Raw genomic sequence first — 19,129 nt, 5'->3', positions numbered from 1 at the left:
ACAATTCAATGAATGAGCTTGGGCATAACATTCAAAGCAATCTCCATCATGTACTATTGGTTAGAAAGGACTTATAAACTATGTGACAAAATGTAATGAAGGAAGGACTTCTCAGACATGAAAAATAGATGTGCCACATTAAGGAATGCAAGCGGTGCATTGACAAGTATAATGAGATGAATACAAACTTCAAACATCTTCTTCCCATGATTTCTCAATACTTATTTTGATTTATACACATTGAATATTGTGCATAACACCCAAATAGGCACTACCTGAATGGTACAATGTGGAATCAATCTGAAGGTGGTCAATTTTATAGCTAGCATGACATTCATTTGATAGGATGCCAAAGATAGAGTACATGAGACATCCATTAAAGCTCATTGATGAGAAGATTTTTATCTGATCTAATATGCTTGACACTATGCCCACATAGTTTGGAAATGCTCTTGTCATATTTAATGCACAATATGGATTCAAATACATAGTTGTGAACCAGTCCTCAACGACCTTTCATCTTGTTGAATCAATGCTCGCGTATACATATATTTGTTGAGAGATATTTAGCAATTTTGAAGTTAATGTAGGAGATAGGTATAATACAGATTTAGGCATAGTCCCTTTTCTTGTGAAAGTATGAGAGGTTTTAAATAGAGCTTGAGCATCTGCCAAAGCACAAGTCATAAATGACTTGAGTATCATCTAATGGCTATAAATTTCTTGAAGGATGATTTCAAGTTGGATGGAGAAGTTAGAGGTAAATGCACATATAGATACAATACAAAGAATGTCAAAGATGACAAAATGCCAATTATTCCTCCTAACAATGTTTTCTATTTTGTAGATTTGAAGACATTATTCTGATAGACTTGAAAAGTTTGTGATTCGGCTTAGTCAAGAATCATTTCACTAAGAATGAGTTATTCTCTTGTACAAGCCATTTTGATAAGACCAATAGCTTGTGTTTCATGTGACAAAATAGTTTTAATTTTCTCTTTCTATAAATAGTGACTTTGCTCTTTCTATGTAAAATCTTGAGGTTAATTAACCTCTCCCAAAATATGTAAAAAAGAGTTAGTTATTAACCCAAAGAGGAGTTAATTATGAGAAAAAACCCTATGCTCCACAGAGTTTCTAGGATGGGGACATGTTTCCGGTACGGGGATGGGTCAAAGCCAAAATTTAGGGGGCGGGACCTTAGGGGACAACAATTAAAAACATAGGGGATTTTTTTAATATATATATAGACAAAATTCAAGTATGCATATGATAACATTGATAAACCATTCACCATAGATATTTTAGAAGATCAATACATGGCAAATTATCAAATGAAAAATATTAAGTACCTCCATTATAACATATCACATGCATACATAGTAGAATCAAAATGCCTAAAGTCTCTAATTATTATTCATGAAATTAGAATAGAATAAAGAGAAGTGTAACTAAAATAGTAAGTAGTAAATAGAAATACTAAATGCAATCTTTCCTCACTGCTGCTATTGTTGTTGCTCTATGTTTTTTCCCTCTTAGCAAGTACATCATATCTTAAAATGAGTAGAAGAGTTAGTGTTTTAGTGTTTTAATGGACAAATATGGTTTGCACATTTTTATTAAGTCTTTAAGACAACTACCAACCCGCAAAAAAAGTAAAATTTATTGTTTTACCTTTATTTGACTAGCTGGAAAAAAGGGGACAGCTAGGGGATGACAAAGCCGTCCACAGTACTGCTAGCCGTAACCAAGTTTCCTACCCATTTTTTTGTCATTTTGGGGACGTTTCTGAATTTGGCAAAAAGGGGACAACTTTGAGGATGGAAAAAATCCATCCCGCATCCCCATTTTGTCCTTGAGATGAGTACGAGCCAAAAAGCATAGGGGACGCGTCCCCATGGAACACATAAAAACCTATAAATATGAGGCATTTTTTAATGTAAAAGGGGGAAATTTATATAGGGGAAATGTTGGAGAAATTTGTAAAGGAACTTTTTGATTTGCATTATGCACTTTTTGTTCTTGAACTTGTATATTTTCAAGAAAATAATGAAGAACTCATTTAGTTATATGTCTTGAATGTGTTCATCATTTAATAAGTCACTTACTTCTCGTATGTTGAGTTAGTGATCTCTTATGTACTAATGCAATATGATCATCTTCCTATTTGGAAAATGTATTCATTCCATATTATCTTGTTATAAATATATCGGAATAACATATCTTTTCGTATGTCAATGTCTGATATTCATAATTTTTTTATCATTACATTTATCTTCTCAAGATTTCCTTGTAATTGGTTATCCATCATAGAGTCTCATTTCATATGCATAGGTCTATCAATGGGGTTCATGTTATTCATGGTATTTAATTCCATGTTCTATCCTTTCATACTTTCATGTGAAAAGTACACAAAAACCACAAAAACCCACATCATGTGAGGGAGATGCCCCTCTCAACGCAAAAGAAGATTACAAGTTGATAGTGACTGCTTATAGTCTCTCAAACTATTGGCATGTTTTTCAATGTTCATAGGGTGAATAGGGTTAGTTTTGAAGGTTATTTCACAATGACAAATCTATTTACCAACATATTTTTGGAAACTTCGTTGGGGAATCGAACAAGAAAGATTAATTAGTTGCATGTAATGAAGCAAGATAGTGTTGCTATATGAGAAAATGTTTCCATCACTTTAGCCAAATCTTGTTTCCCAAGACACACAAGAAGACATTATTTCAAATTTGAACACACTAGCTTGGAAGTGTAGACAAAGCACTCAACAATTTCATCAGGTGAATCAAGTTTAGAAGAGGAAGAAGAATTCGAGGAAATATTGCGAAGAGCTCCTATCAGTCAAAACATTATGATTTTTGAAAGAATAGTTGCTATTCTAAGAAGGAACAATAAAAATCTTGGTCACATCCAAGGTCAAGTAAATAATAATTAGTAAGCTGGCTGATAAAAGGTACCTTCCTTGGAATGAAGGTTGCTGACACTATTTAAAATATTTAATTTTGGTGACTTTATTTGAACATGTGAATTTAGAATCATGGTTTGGTACAAAGAAAAGGTTGAGAGTGATGGTGATGGTGATAGTGATAATGAATACTTTTCATGCTAGAAGAAGAAGGCTCCTGATGAATCCATATAGGTTGATTTCTTGTATGGCAGCTTGTGACTTGATCTTGAAAAGATCCATCCATCTTTACTTTGAAATCTAAAAAAAATAAATGAATAAGATGGAAAAGATAATATATTTTTATCTCACAAACCAAAATCATTGTCAGAAAAAAATTCTACATGCAAACATAAAGAGGACTCTATTCAAAAGTATGTTTCGTGTGACTCAAGGTTGGATAATTGTGGTCAAGAAAGTATCCCAACACCTGCACCCATCACTCAAAAAAATCATTCTTCCAATGATCTTGATTGAATCTTAAGTTTTTGAAAAGTTTCTATGGTAATGTACGCCTTGACCCTAATAAAGTACATCCTACTTTAATTCAAACATTACAAGAAATTGAGAGAGAAGACAAATGTGGAAATTGTTTTCTTGGTAGCAAAACATCTCCCAATCAGAATGTTAGAAATGCTCCATCAAAAATTGTCTACATGAAAGAAAATGAGTCAGTTATGGCTTTTCAAGAAGATTGTTGAGAAAAGGAGTCTATAGAAGAAGAAGGGCATGATAATGTATTAGGACATTATTGTGAACATTTTAACACTCAGGAGAAAGTATTCAACTATCTTTATCCTAATGAGATTGAAAAACATATATTATATGTTTCTCAAGAAAGTACACAACATATGATTGAAGATGAAAAAAAATGGATCAAAGTGAATTCCATATGGCTTTTATTCCTACTTGTTGCCTTGATGCTTCAGATGATAACTTTTTGTGTGGAGAAGATGTTCTTATTCATTCATCATTGGTAGTTGAAGAAGAAACAAAGATTGATGAAATTCAAGGTACAAACTTATCTATTCCTTATTTTGATGAGTCACCAAGTAATGAGATTCATGATAATATTGCGAAAGATGAGGAAAAGAGTAGAAAAGTTGTTGTTAGAGTAATTAGACATTTTCTAATTAACTCTACTCTACTTAAGCTAAACTTCAGGCATCTAATAATTAATTCTTCTAAGTTAATTATTATAATTGCAACCTAGTTTTTACCTTTTAGGGTTTTTATCTCCTTTTATAAGGATTGATCTATGTTTATAATTAATTCATTCACTTTTGATAATAGCAATTTCTCTTTTTTCTCGTCAAGAGTGTCTCCTCTATGGATTTGTGAGTTCCAACCTCCATAGCTTTTTCTTTTCTCTTTTAGTGATAGGTGTTTGCATGTAGGTGATTCTTGGGGGATGTGGGGTTGATCTTTCATCAACTTCAACATGGTATAAGGACTCTAGATCTTCATACCATTATTCTATTTATAAGAGGTTTGGCTTGATTTTTAGATTTGTGTTTTCTCTTTCAAAAGGTTTTCATTTTCAAAAGTATTTTGTAGTGGATCTAGGGGGACCTATTTTTAGAGCACGTTGAGCTCAAATGGACATCACTGTTGAGCTTAGAGCATCCAAAAACCTCTATTTCCATATAATTTTTTTCAAATTCAAAGGTTGTTGAAATCTAAGGCAAAAAACAAATCAAAAATTGAGGGAGAGGCACTTAAAATTTTTTTTTTATCAAAAACATTTGTGGGATTTTTTTTTTTGAAAATGTATTTTCTTTTCTAAAGGGTTGCACATTCCTTTGAAATGTGACAAATTTTATGCGAGGGTGTCCCCACTACCAGACACATAGTCCATTGTATGTAATTATTTTTGGGGCCCGTCTGATTTAACATGTGCAAGTATATCCCCTTGTACTTGTGTGGTCCCTTAAGGTCAACGTCTATTTTTTTCCACTAGATACCATGCCCCTCATCCTACGGGAACTTGTTTAGCATTATTTCTAGTTTTTGGAAGGCTTGAATGCATGTGATTTTTGGCCTCATCCATTCTCAGACTCTCTCTCCACCTAGGGTTGCATAATGTCTACTCAACTCCCTTCATACGCGATGTTAATGAATTATTCAAGTGCTTGATCAAAGTAATTCATCCCCATTTTTTTTGGGCCCATGAGAATTTGATTTTTTAGGGGTCTCCACATGCCAACTCAACAAATCATTTAGGGAGAGGACTTTGAACAGATCACAAGTGCAACATACACAATGCTTTGACTCCTTAGTTACATCCTCGTTCGATGCACACCTACTAGGTCATCATTGGTGTCATTTTTCTTGAAGTGCAAAACTTGTATTTTGACATGACTTTTTGAGGACCATAAATATTTTGATGACGCGTGACATTTTGTAGCCAAGTATTTTTAGCACTGGTGGTTTATCAGGAATGATTTGGTAGTTTTTACATTAATTTTTGGAGTGCCTTTTGTTTGGTAAACACCCCACATTTGGCATGCTTTTGTTTAGTGAATGTCGCTAATATTGGACATGCACTCCACCCTAAAAGCTGCTAACTAGGCTCCATGCACCTTTGTTGGCCCCCTTTTTGGCCTTGGGGCAGATTCTACCATTGCCCTCTCAATATTTTTGGTGCATGTTCCAAGTTATTTAATAAAACTTATTTCTCACATGAATTTTAAAGCCACTAAATTATTTTTTCCAGCCCCCAGGTTTCAATTTTTTGGCCGATGGTGACTTTTTTGGCAAGGGGATTTTTCCAGGCATTGTTTTACCTCGACAACCATTTGACCATCAAATTTGGGCTCGACACTTTTTGACATCAACATTGCTTCAGCGTGCCTGTTTTCCCTTCTAGCTATGTTTGGACCTACGTTTACTTTTTAACTCATATCTTGGGCACACATACTCCATTTTCTGTAAATAAGATATCATTAGAAAGCTAGTTTCAAGCCTGTAATAGTGGTATAGGTAATTTTTAGTTTTGATACTTTTTGATAGAATTTATTGCTATCAATTTCAAGTGTTTTATTTTTTACTCCATGAGACATATCTTGAGCATTCAATCTTCTATTTTAGAATTATTTATATCATTGGAAATTTATTTATGTACTCTTTCTAGTGATGCTAGATATTTTTCCAAATTGTGCTCTAGGAACACTCTATTCAATTTTTTTTAACATTTTTACAAACTAGTGGATATATTGGTTGTTTCAGCTTTGGGGATCAATTTCATTTCTTTAGATGATTCTTCATGGGTTGTACTATCTATTATATTAGGCATATGTATCTTCTGGTCTATGTAGACATCATTCATATACATTCTTGCAAACACACATAGATAAAGTGCCATATTCCATCTGTATTTTTGTTTCATTTGTTTTGCCTTATTTTTCCTTCATATTCAAGCAGTGTCATCTAAGAACACTAATGCGGATTGTTGTATTATTGGGATTCACCATATCTTGTGTCTTATTGTACATGCACTACTCTAATTAAAGTGTCATGGAGGGTTGATGTTTTTCCTTTTTTTCCATCTTCCTTTGTCCACTGAGTATCCCTTATGTGACATTAGCCTAATCATGTGTTTGAGAGTGATCACCTCAATACACACATATGTATTCTTTTGTGCATCTTGATTGTAGTTCCTTGACATGTAGTTCTTTTGGCCCACTTTTCTAATTGCCTTTCACCTCGCCCTTGTTTGCACTAGGGGGGATTCTTTTGTTGGTTCTTATGCTTCCTTGGTTTGGTGGAGTGAGCTATGTATTCATTATTTGTTCCTATATACTAGCTAGATACAATGGTTGGGTGCCTATGCATTTTAGCAAGATGGACCATTTACCATATAAACACTTCTTTTTATTCTTACTTTGGTTGCAGACTTTCATGTTTGATTAATCATCTTTTCAAGCTTTTGTGTTTCATGCCATTTGTATCTTTGAGTTTAGTTGTTTGCCTTTGTGTGCCTCCTAATTCGAGTAATGCATTTTGAGAACACTCATGCATATTATAGTCTTCTCGACCTAGTCATGCTTTAGTGGTGTTCTTCATGATCATCTTTTTTTCCTATCTTTTGGGACATTCTCTAGTTTGGAGGCTTTTTTAGTCCTTCACTTGTTATTTCAACATTCTTTCCATGTCTTTTTGGAGTAGGGTTTTTCCAATGTGGTTTTCTCTATTTCTCCTCTTTATAGAGTTTTGGTTGTGCTTGGGTACCTCATTAGAATTTGTTGTTAGGACCCAAATATACTTTCAGTAGTAGTTTTTGAGTTTTAGCTACTCCCCAAGTTTATCTTTGTGTGTGTGGGGGGGGGGGGTGGTTGTTAGAGTAATTAGATATTTTTTTAATTAACTCCATTCTACTTGAGCTAAACTTTAAGCATCTAATAATTAATTCTTTTTAAAATTATTATAATGCAACCTAGGTTTTACCTTTTAAGGGTTTTATCTAATTTACAAGGATTAATCTATTTGTAATTAATTCATTCACTTTTGATAATATAAATTTCTCTTTTTGCTCATCAAGAATGTCTCCTCTATGGATCTGTGAATTCCAGTCTCCATAACTTTTGCTTCTCTCTTTCTATGGGAGGTGTTTACATGTAGGAGATTCTTGGGATTTATGTGGTTGATCTTTCAATTGACTTCAATAGTTATTTATCATCCTGAGTTAGAAGAAATAATTCTAATGAAAAGGCTACAAACTATGGATCATAACACTAAAAGTCATCATGTGTACAAAGGTGACGATAATGTTGATGACATAAGAATCACTTGTAGAGAGGAGATGTTGGGAGAAACCACTTTATCACAATTTGATAAAGAAAGTATTGGTGTGGAATATATTTCTATTCAATGGATTGATCAGTTCCATGAATGTTTTACTACTAAGATCATTGTCCTTATAATCTAGACAATAAGGAAACTAAGATACTGAGGTGGGGGAGGGGGGGAGGATATGTAAAACTTTTGTGCCTTAAAACAACTTTACTGCATTCACCACATTTTCCATCTCATATCTAATTCATGCATGACATAACTTGTAAAATCAAATGTTGTAGCATGTAGATCTGACTATCAATCACATGCATGAAATGTAAAATCATAACACAAAGATTTAGCTACGTAGAAACCCTCCAAGGTGAAGGTAAAACTGAGGTGGGGATGACACCCACAGATCTTTAATACTATAGTGATAAAGTTAACCTATTAGGTTACAATTTTGATCACTTCTGATGATCTATCCTATGAGGTGTCTTCCCTATTAAAGGTTGTTAAGACTACTAGGTCTTACCTTGTGAGAGGATTTTATACTTACAATAAAGTAAGGACTTGGTTAAGATATTTACAAAGGTTTATTGAAACCACTCTGTAATGAGATCATCCTTGACTCAGTTATGATTCAGTACCAGATCCTTCAGTTTGCACTTTATTACTAATTACAAATCTCCTCTCTTCAATTCTAATACAATCTTCAATCTGATATATCTTTTCTCCATCCTTCACTTCTTAATAAGGTCTCTATCTTTGTTCTTCACAACTTCTCTCTTACATGTATGCAATATCAAAACTTATCTCCTTTGCCTACTTTGCAATGTTTGTGCTTTCACCCTTTGATCTGCTCTATGATTGCACACATATCTTGCTTGCTCATTCTCTCTATATAAAAATAGGGTTTTGATTTTTCTATTTAAAGATTTCAAAAGAGTTTTCTAGACTCTTCCCTATTCTTATGATTGGTTGTTCACCACTCATAGGGATCTAGGATCCACATCAAAAATGCATAATAGCCTCTATAACAAGCTCTACAAATATTAAATGTCATGTCTATGTCAGCTTGAAATAATTTACCTCAAATTTTGTAACATTTCATACTTTAATATCTACTCCATGTTGCTCGACACTTACTATCTCTGATGCTCAGTTGTCACTATTCTTGTTGCTGTAGCTCAGTCTCAATTGTACTCGACACCTTCTGTATAACTCAACATCAATATGCTCTATCTGCTCGGCATTCACTAGGCTCATCTTGTACTAAAAATACTCGGTGACTAAAGACTTGCGTAGATGATATAGAGCTTGACATATACATGTTTATTTACAAATCTTCCACATGATTCAACCTATATAGAGTAGCTCGGTCATAATGATGACTGACTAACTTTTCCTTATATATGACTAAGTCTTTGACACTAATAGTCAATAAGATTTAGAGATACCAATAATATCCCCCTTTGGCATTAGTGGCAAAAACACTTTGTAATGATTGCATCATTACAATAAAAGAATAAGAGTATTTCCCCTAAGACTATGACTTAGTTCTTTTAGAAATTTAAATTTTTTTTCAATTGAACAATCAATGAACAAGATAACAATACATATAATACATGACTTTGAGTAGTTTGATTATGCCTATGTCATACCATGTCTATCTTCTAAACTCTGACATCTGAATCTAATGTACTTCTTGATCTCATCATTTTCTCATTTAGTATGTAATCATCAATATTGCATTCCCCTTGTTTTTGTCACTCATGGTTGTTGTTGGGGTCGAGTGGGTGGAATGAAACCATATTTTTCAATAAATGGTTTGTGAATCTAGTTGATCATGGAAAGAGCATGATCCCATGTGGTTCTAGTTGATTCCAAAACATGAATTTTTAAGTCCAATCTTACTTCTAAATCAATTAAATTATAAGCAATTGAAAGATTATGATCTATCTGAATTAGATCCTTTGCTAATTGTAGTTCATGTTGTATAACCTTGAGATGAGGTATCAAAATTTACTAGATTGAGATTAGTTTGGCCCACATGCTGTTTTCAGTTGTTTTTAATTCAACCAATTCTCCTTGTGCAAATAATAGCTTATTATAATGCATTGTGCTAGATTCTATTGACTGTGAAATAGAGCTATCTGTCTTCTTCATTTCAACTTGAATTCGATGTATGTTTGCCTAAAAATTAGTTATGAATCTTGGCACATTACATAAAGTATTATACAAAAGTTGTATCTTATGTACAAGATCTTTTGTGTTCTATACACATGCTTGCAATTCAACCTTTATCTCGACAATAGTTGTAGAGATTTTCTCCATAACCTTATTCTCAATTTTCTTTGTTGACCATGCCATTAATTTATCATTTGCTTCAATGTCTCCAACATTTATTTTTTCAACCATCTATACTAGCTGAAAAATAATTGGGGCTTTTCCATCAATGTTCTGTATATCAAAATCATCAACAAATATTTCCTTTATATAATGCAACACTTGTTTTTGTTGCTGCTCTCTTTTCATTTCTTCTTGTTTCTTCTTATTTGCCAAAATATCTTGCAACTTGATAGTTTTTTCTAAAGTGAGACTTACCAAATCCCATTTTGGCATCTCAATGAATTCATCTAGAGTAATAGTAATAACTAGAGAACTATCCTTAATTACCTTTTCTTTGCAATGGAGTGCTACTTCTTGACATTGCTTTAGTAGGAGTAGATGATGGGGTGTCACCAATCAGTCTTGTCCAAACTTCAGTGCTTGAGACAGAAATTGTAGCACTCAACACTATATTGTCTATTCTTTGGCCCATTTCCTTGTTCCCTCAATTTGAGGTCCCGAAACATTTGGTCCTTCTTGACCCATGGTAGAAGTTTCTAATCTAGTTTCTTTGGCTGATTGCTTTGTCTCTTACTCTTCTCCTTTAGCATCTAAGAACTTTTGTTTCTCACCAACTAATGTGTTAGGTGTGGTGGCATGAATAGGTGAAATACTACCTTGTTGGCTCAACACACCTGACCTTTCTTCATTACTATGATCATCTTAAATGATCACAGTCTCTACTACTTTCTCTTGTTCCACTCCTTTAGTGGTTAGACCAAAAATGATTTTCCACAGGAACTCATTTTGTTGTCCTACAACTTCAATCTTATTCTAAAGAGTCATAAAAATTCTAACTTAGGAGCAAATATATTACTATACTTTTCCAATAATGTTGACTTTTGATCTCTTGACAACTTAGGCATAATTTTGGCCAAAGTACCTTCCCTTATTTGGTTTTCTACTTCTAATGCCTATTGCCATCTCTTGTCTAGCCTATTATACAAATCAATTAGAATCCTCTTTTCCAATTTAGTAGGAGCCAATTTATTGTTAACCATCATATCTATCATGACCTCCTCTACTTTGGATTTGTCATCATTATTCAATGTATCATACTCTAAAAATATAAAACTAGACAACCATACATAAATTCTAATGTCAGCACATACCTCATCAATATTCTTTGGTCTTTTAGGTATTATGACTTGGTGATGTCCCAGTTCATCTGATTTGGTCCTCTCTACATCTTCCTCTTTAATTTCCTTCCGCTTGACTAACCATATGTTCTTTTTCTAGCTCATAGGGGTTTGCTTTTTCTTCTTTTATGTATTGGAGCCACTTGGTTTGGTAATCTTGACTACCCCTTTCTTTGTTCATTATTGAACACTAGCTTCTTCCACCTTGGTTCTTGGCTTAGTCAGTGTGGGAGGAGAGAGGGGTACTACAACTGGCTTCTTTGTAACCTCCTTTTCTTTAGGATTTGTGATTTTCATAGTTTTAGCCTTCTTTGCTAGTGGAGTGAACACTACTAGGGTTTTACCTTGATCTCCTTCTCCTCTTCCTCATCCTCATCACCACTATCTTTTTCTTCATCTTCACCAAGACCTTGAGTAAGATTCAAAGGTTCCTTGCCTTTGCTGTGGGTGCCTAGTTTCTCCTTTGGGTCTTCAATCATTTTTGTTCTTTTCTTCTCTTTTGAAGCTATTTTGATATCAACTATGATTCTTGTCTTAGCTTGTTCATACTTCCCAAAGGGTTATGCTTCTGCATCAATTTATTCTTTTAATTGGTGCATCAATATTTGCACTTACATTATCACTATCAACTTCATAATCAAATGATTTGAGCCATGGTCTCCTAGGCTTCACTGCATGTACCAATGTAATATCCATGTCTACTAGAAAGCATACATCATTATAGTATTTCATCACTAGCTCTTCTAGGATCCTCATCCTTTTCCTCATCCCTTTCTTCACCTTCCTAATTGATGTAAGGTTTTCTTCCAACTGGGATCTTTGCAACTTGGCAAGATCATATTCATGATCCTTCATGACAATCTTCCACACTTGGTAATGGTGAAGTGAGTATCTCTAAAATTATAACCATAATATTACATGTCTTCTTAGCTTTCTAACCATATAAATTTTTATATTTTTGGACAATATTAACAATGCAAACTAGGGTAAACTTTAAGAAAGCCACCTCCAAAAAAGATATAAAATATTGGCGAATATTTCATTATTTTGAAAAAACAAAATTATTTATATTGGCGAAACTCTCAATTTTTTATTCTAAATATGACTAATTTTGGCGATTATTTTTGAATCATAATTTTTTTTGTATAAAATATTGATGAATCTCAATAATAATAGAAATTTCATTAATCACCATGGAATATTACAAATCAAAATTGAACATTTTTTTACCTTGTGGAATGTTATGAGAATAGTTACATATACTTTAAATCAATAGTGAATAATAAATATTGGTGATATATCCCTAAATTAACTAATAATTATGATAATTATTAGTCAGTTCAATTTAATTTCTCCAATACTATATTATATTTAGGTTACTCAAATCTATTCATTTAATGAATATTGTGGCGAATATTTGAGTTTAAATTTTTCAATAAAATAAATTATTGAGCGATTTTAAATATTCTAGAATTGAATTTTATAAAACTATGGTGATTTAGGTTGTATCAAATCTTAAATTATTAGCCAAAATACTAGCCAAAAAATTCTAAAATTAGCCAATTTACGAATATTAGCCACTAAATTATACCCTAATGCAAACTTTAATTACTTTTACCAATGCCTTGGCATTCCTCGGAAACATATATCTCTCATTTTTAATAACTTTTGATATACTTAACAAAATTCAAAATAAATTATATATTATTGTTCTACACTTGATTCTATACACATTTAAAAAAAAAAAAGTTTCCATTTTTTTATTTTTTTGGTGCAAGTTATGCTCAACACACAAACATGTACTAAAATTTCAGGATGTAGTAAGCTCAATAATTCATAAGAAATAAAATACTCATCATAAAATTACAAAAAATACACAAATTCTAGATATGAATCTTAACTATCATCCTACCAAAGGGTTATGCAAAATACTAAATATAAATATATTTTTTGTGCTGCACACAAAAATAACTATGTTATGTTTTCGAAAAAAACTAGGAACTATATTTCGTGTATGCAGTGTTTGACCCACCTAATCTTATCCATTTTGTAAAAATTCTAGTAGTTTAGAATTAGATTGAAATCACTACAATTTATATATTTTACACATATTGTCATTTTGAGTGGATGAACCTCAAAAGTCTCCTCCAAGTTCAAATTTACATAATTTTAGAAAAAAGATGTCCACTTTTACCCCCCTTTTTGTACACCATCTTGGTGCACTCACCCATTGTTGTAAAGAGAATCTTTAGATATTTGAAAGGAACAAAGGGTTATGGTTTATGGTACAAGAAAGATGGCTATTTTGAGATGAAAGTTTATACTAGTGATGATTGGGTTGGAAATGTTGATGACATAAAGAGTGCTAGTAATGGAACTTTATTTTTAGGAGAAAGGCATGTGACATGGATAAGTAAGAAACAAAGTTGTATCTCATAGTCCACTGCTGAAGTTGAATATATAGCTTCTCTTATTAATTGCTCCAATATTATATGGATCAAATAGTTTTTGGAAGGAATGTAAGAGGAAGTGACCAATCTAGTGTCAATCTACTAAGACAATAAAAATACAATAAACATTTCAAAGAATCCAGTGATGCATGCAAAGATAAAGCACATATCTATCACATATCGCTATTTGAGAGAGCAAGTTTAGGAGAAACAAGTCAGACTATAGTATGTGAAGTCAAAGGAGTAGATAATTGATATATTTACTAAACCATTACCTAAGGATGCATTTGAATATCTAAGAGGTAAGTTAGGGGTTCCTTCCCCTATCCAATATTCACTAAGTGAAGATGCATAATTGCATCAAGTTATGGTTTATCAAAATATCTATTTGAAGTTGATACAATAGTTCACTCTTTAGGTTATCCTAAAGTCATGAAAAGGGATGTAAATAAACATAAGAGATCAATACATGCAAGGTATAAGGTATAACTATAAGGTTTTATATGTTTCTAATTGAAGCTTATTGTTACCTTGGCATTACTGTCAAAGGGGGAGAGAATGTATGGCATATGTGTGATGAACTCAAAGGGGAAGAATATGAGTGTATGGAAGAGAATAAGAAAAATGTAGTTGATTAATGAAGATGATAATTGTTGGCAAAGGAATAAATGATTAGTGATGAGAATTTATGTTGACAAAGAAGAAGAATATAATGAAAGAGGGATTACTATATGAATAGATTTATAAGTTGTAGATGAACAGAGCCGAGAACTAGATGAAGAACATAGTTACAAATAGATGATCAAGTTGGAAAGAGATAATTTTTGGTATTGGATAATATGTTTCATAATGTGTTGCCATCAATGCTAATGGGGGAGATTTTCGAACACAACTGATGCTAATGGAGTTAAAAGAAGATTGTTATATAGAAGCAAAGATGATGAAGATGAAGGTCAAAATAGATCTGCAAAGTATATGTGAATGAGTCATAGTAGTTGTTATATTTGCATTGATGTCAAACTATTTGACTATAGTAATTCATGTAAGCTGCAATCATCCGAAGGATGTCATGTTGGATTAAGAAGTTGAAGAGAAAGTATGAAGATGTGTTGATGAATGTTATGTTAAGTATGTGAACCTGATTGGGAAATTGATGAATTAGCCTATGAAAGAATAATATTGGTTTGACTATTTGTCACGATTTCATGAAGTGTTAAGCTAATGTATAAGAAAGTTAGTTTAGTTGATAAGAGAAAGAATGAAATTGGAGAGTGAAATGATAAGGTACAATGAGCTAGAGATAGTGTTCGATAAATGAAGAGGATAAAGAATAATACAAGTGAGGCTAATATTATCCAAGCATATTTAGTGTTAACCAAGTATATCTAGTGTTAGCCAAACACAATACTAATCAAGCATGGTAGAGGATGATGAAATATGAACAACATTTGGTAAATTAAGAGCAGTTTGTGAGAAATTGATGAAGGGATGTAACATAATGTGAAGATCAAGACTATTCTAGAAGATTCCAAGACAAGGAAAATTTTTGTTAGAAAGGTTAACAACATAAATAATTAAGAGAAGATCTAATGGTAAATATTTAAGAAGATTTTTAAGATCTAAGAAAAGGTACAAGTTTTGAAGGAGAAGATACAATTGGCAAGATCCAAAATATAGCACAAATACATTGAACTTGAGATCTCATGGAGGTGATTATTTTATGGAAACCCTAATTCATTTGATGAAGTGGAAAAAATTTATCTATATATAAGGAAGAAACAAGGACAAAAATCTTGCAAGTCGAGTTGATGGTAGAGTGGTTGCAAAGGAGCTAAAGGAGATCCTACTAAGAAGATCATAAGTACTAGTTGGAGTGAAGTGAAGAGTTGAGTGTGATGACTAGTCAGTGAGAAAATATATTGAGGAGAATGGAGATCTGAACAAGAAAAGTGAGTTGCATTTTTATCAGATCATTTGACTGTTACTCTCTAACCATTGTAACATATAATCTCTTAACCAAGTGGACTTAATAGTCTTTTTATTTGTAAATCTATGTAAGGTAACACTCCAAATAATGTTTGTAAGTCCTTCAGACAAACCACTCATTTAAGAGTGATAATGTATAGATGATCTTTGACAAAAATACCCTTACAGGTTCACACCTAGCACCATGTTTGTAATCCTTAACAAGGTTGGCTCTTAACCGAGCTCACTTCAGAAAGTGAAAATATTTTGGGTGACTACTCTTAGGCAATTTTTACCATAATCAAGTTTCCATATTACAAATCATGGAGTCAACATGTGTGTGGATTGTTTGCATGTTATTTGCTTTTACATGTTGAAACTATTACTATTCATGTAAGCTGGTTAATGTTACTGATATTTGATACTACAAGTAAAATATGGATGCATATGAAAGATTAAGATTACTATGATTACCATGTTGGTTTACTAATAAGATAAGTTGTTATAATATTGGTGAATTATTTGAAAGGGCCCGAGGACAATTGGTTCACCCCCCCTCTAAATTATCTAACAACTCTAATTGGATCTCATATTGCCAGATCTTTGCATGACCCTTCAATTTGAACATCACAAATTTGACCCTAACAAAATCCCCAATACCTTCATTCTCAAAATATTCTTCTAATTCATTGATCTAGTTGATCAAATCCTTTGGATTAAGATTTCCCTAAAATATGAGAACCTCAATCTTAGAGATGGCCCTAAAAAACATTTCTTCCTCTTAGTTCAAAACTTTGTCTTCTCCTTCCTGCTCAACATTTTTTTCTTCTTCTCTCTCATTCTTACTTTCATCTCTTATGGCAAGATTCACCCCTATATGTATCTATTCTTGTAATTTTTGCATTTGTGTTTGGAGGGCTCCTAAATCCTCAAGTGTCACACCTTTGGCTCTTTCACTACATTCTCTTTGTGGAGGCATTTTTTGTGCTTATCACTGAGATCCTAGTGCAAATTTCCTCACAATCGATGATTTATCTACACACTTAGCTCAAACTACAGTATTGATGTAAATGCCTCATAGTAGGTGATCTATCTACACACTCATAAACTCCTTATTAGATACCACTCAATGAAGAATGCTGCCCTTAATGCCACAAACACACAACATAAAATAGAGAAACAATAGATTTTTTGTTGTTGTTGCAAGCACTAAAAATGAGATTCTTATTATCTCCAAAAGTATCAAATTATAGATCTAAAATACAATATGAAAAGCCACACATGCACCTTCCTTAGGTTATTCTACATTACAAAGTTGTGAACTACCACCCAGGACTACCCTAGACAACCTACACGCCTTCTTTATATAAGCATTTTCCAATGCTCACAAAGGTTCTAGATACTTAGTGCTAACTCTTGAGGCCAATCAACCTCATATCATATTATTTTATTATACTTTATTACATATAATTGGCTCAAGACAATTTACAAATTATATTTTTGGTTGGCCCAACTTCTGGAGAACATAACTTACAAACCATTGACTCGATTGGCTATTATAACCCCTTTTCAAAAATGATAGCTCCTATTCTACAATGGTTAATGGTGCAAGTGTCCATTAGATGATATTCGACCTCATTTTGGAGCCATTTAGGCCTTCAAAATTGAGCCTAGAGTTTTTATACCAAAAATCCATAGCAAAAATTTGCAATAACTTCACCAATACATATGATATGGAAATGAAACTCATCTAGTAGGTTGATATATCAAAGATGAACCCCCACCAATGAAATTAGAACATTATGAGCTCTTATGAGAAACTTAATAAAAATAGTAAGCTTCTACAAATAACAACTCTACACTAAGATATCCCTTATTGAAAAGACAAAAACATAAATATTTTTGGGTAATGCAAGATTTCCCATATGACCAGGATGCTTCTACATCAAATAGCCTAAAATTCAATAAAAAATCATGGAAAACATACATATACATCATGCTATAACATTCCAAGAATGAAATAATTGAAAAGATGAAAAATAAATTAAATATAGAAAGCACTACTTCTCAATCAGCTAGAAAACCAAAATGAAGATAAATCAATTGATATTCCATAAAAACTAAAATGACTACATGCAAAAGGGGGCAACTACAACACAAAATCAATTACCCACAAAAATTAGACACCCAAGCCACTCCTAATGAGCACGACTTAAATTTCTCTACAATAGGGTTCGAGAAAATTCTAAAGCTTCCATACTAAAAAGATGAGTAAGAATTCACTTTGAAAACATAAAAAAGGCCTTTTCCAAAAAAGTTTTTTTTTCCAAGTTAAATAATTCAAATAAAACAATCACTTAAAAAATCAAATAGAAGTCTCAAAAGCCTAGAAGATAATAAAGTCAACTCTAACAATAGATTACGCCCAAGGCACAATTTGTCTATGATTAAATAATTACGAATTGACATTTAATAATATAAATGAGCATATATTAAAATAAAATATAACTAAGAACCTCTATGGAATGCTTAAAATTTAAAAACAATTTTCTAGTCTAGAAATAATATGCAATGAAATCTAGGCCCTTTCTCACATGGAAACTAAAGGTTATAATGCAAATCAGATACAATATTTCATACAAATACAATATTGGATCAACATGCAAAATGACCAATGTAGTTATCTCCTATGCCATTGTGGGGACAAAGACACACTCAAACCTATAGCTTAGGGAAAATTATGTCTAGTACATCTTTACTAAAACATGCTCACATCAAGTGAAATCACACATCATTTATATAGCTAAAGTATGTGCATATAATTATTAAAGTTCACCTAATAGAACAATGACACTCTAGTGATACAATATGTTTGATGTATGAGAATGTTTTTAAAGTATTATATAGTAGCCAAAAGGATGGAGGAGCTGACCTCAAAGTACAAAAAGGCTGAAAAATTAGTCAGAGGTTACCTCCCAGTCATCTAATCAATACCAACTTTAAAATTCAAAAAATAAATAAATATCTAGAGTCAAATTAACAATACCATCAATCTTGTTACTAGCAGACAAAAAAAAATGAAAAAATTCTAGCAAAACAGAAACAACTTGCTGCTATTAATCCCACATATCAACATAAACATATAATGTAGAACCTCGTAGGGTATCCAGTTCATAGTAATCAACAACATAAAAGAAAAAAAGAAAAAAAGAAAAAAAACCAAACCTAGGGCTATCTACCCTCCTTCTTTCTAGGATCCTCATCCTTCCTCTCCTTAGGCTCATCCTTGTTCATGTCCACCCCCTCCACTTTGATAGGTTTGTCTAGGAGAGTCTTCAACTAGTCCTTCACTAGAAAGCCATAAATAGAGTGAGTAGTCTCTCTCTCCTTGCCCAAGTCCTTCACATCCTTATTCACCTACAAAAAGTAAAGGGCGGTGGTTGTGAAATGCAAGA

The sequence above is a fragment of the Cupressus sempervirens genome, chromosome 3, assembly GCF_028749045.1.
Source record: "Cupressus sempervirens isolate cs-2001-9-10 chromosome 3, ASM2874904v1, whole genome shotgun sequence".
Classification (NCBI taxonomy): Eukaryota; Viridiplantae; Streptophyta; class Pinopsida; order Cupressales; family Cupressaceae; genus Cupressus; species Cupressus sempervirens.
Note: the sequence above shows the minus strand (reverse complement) of the source record.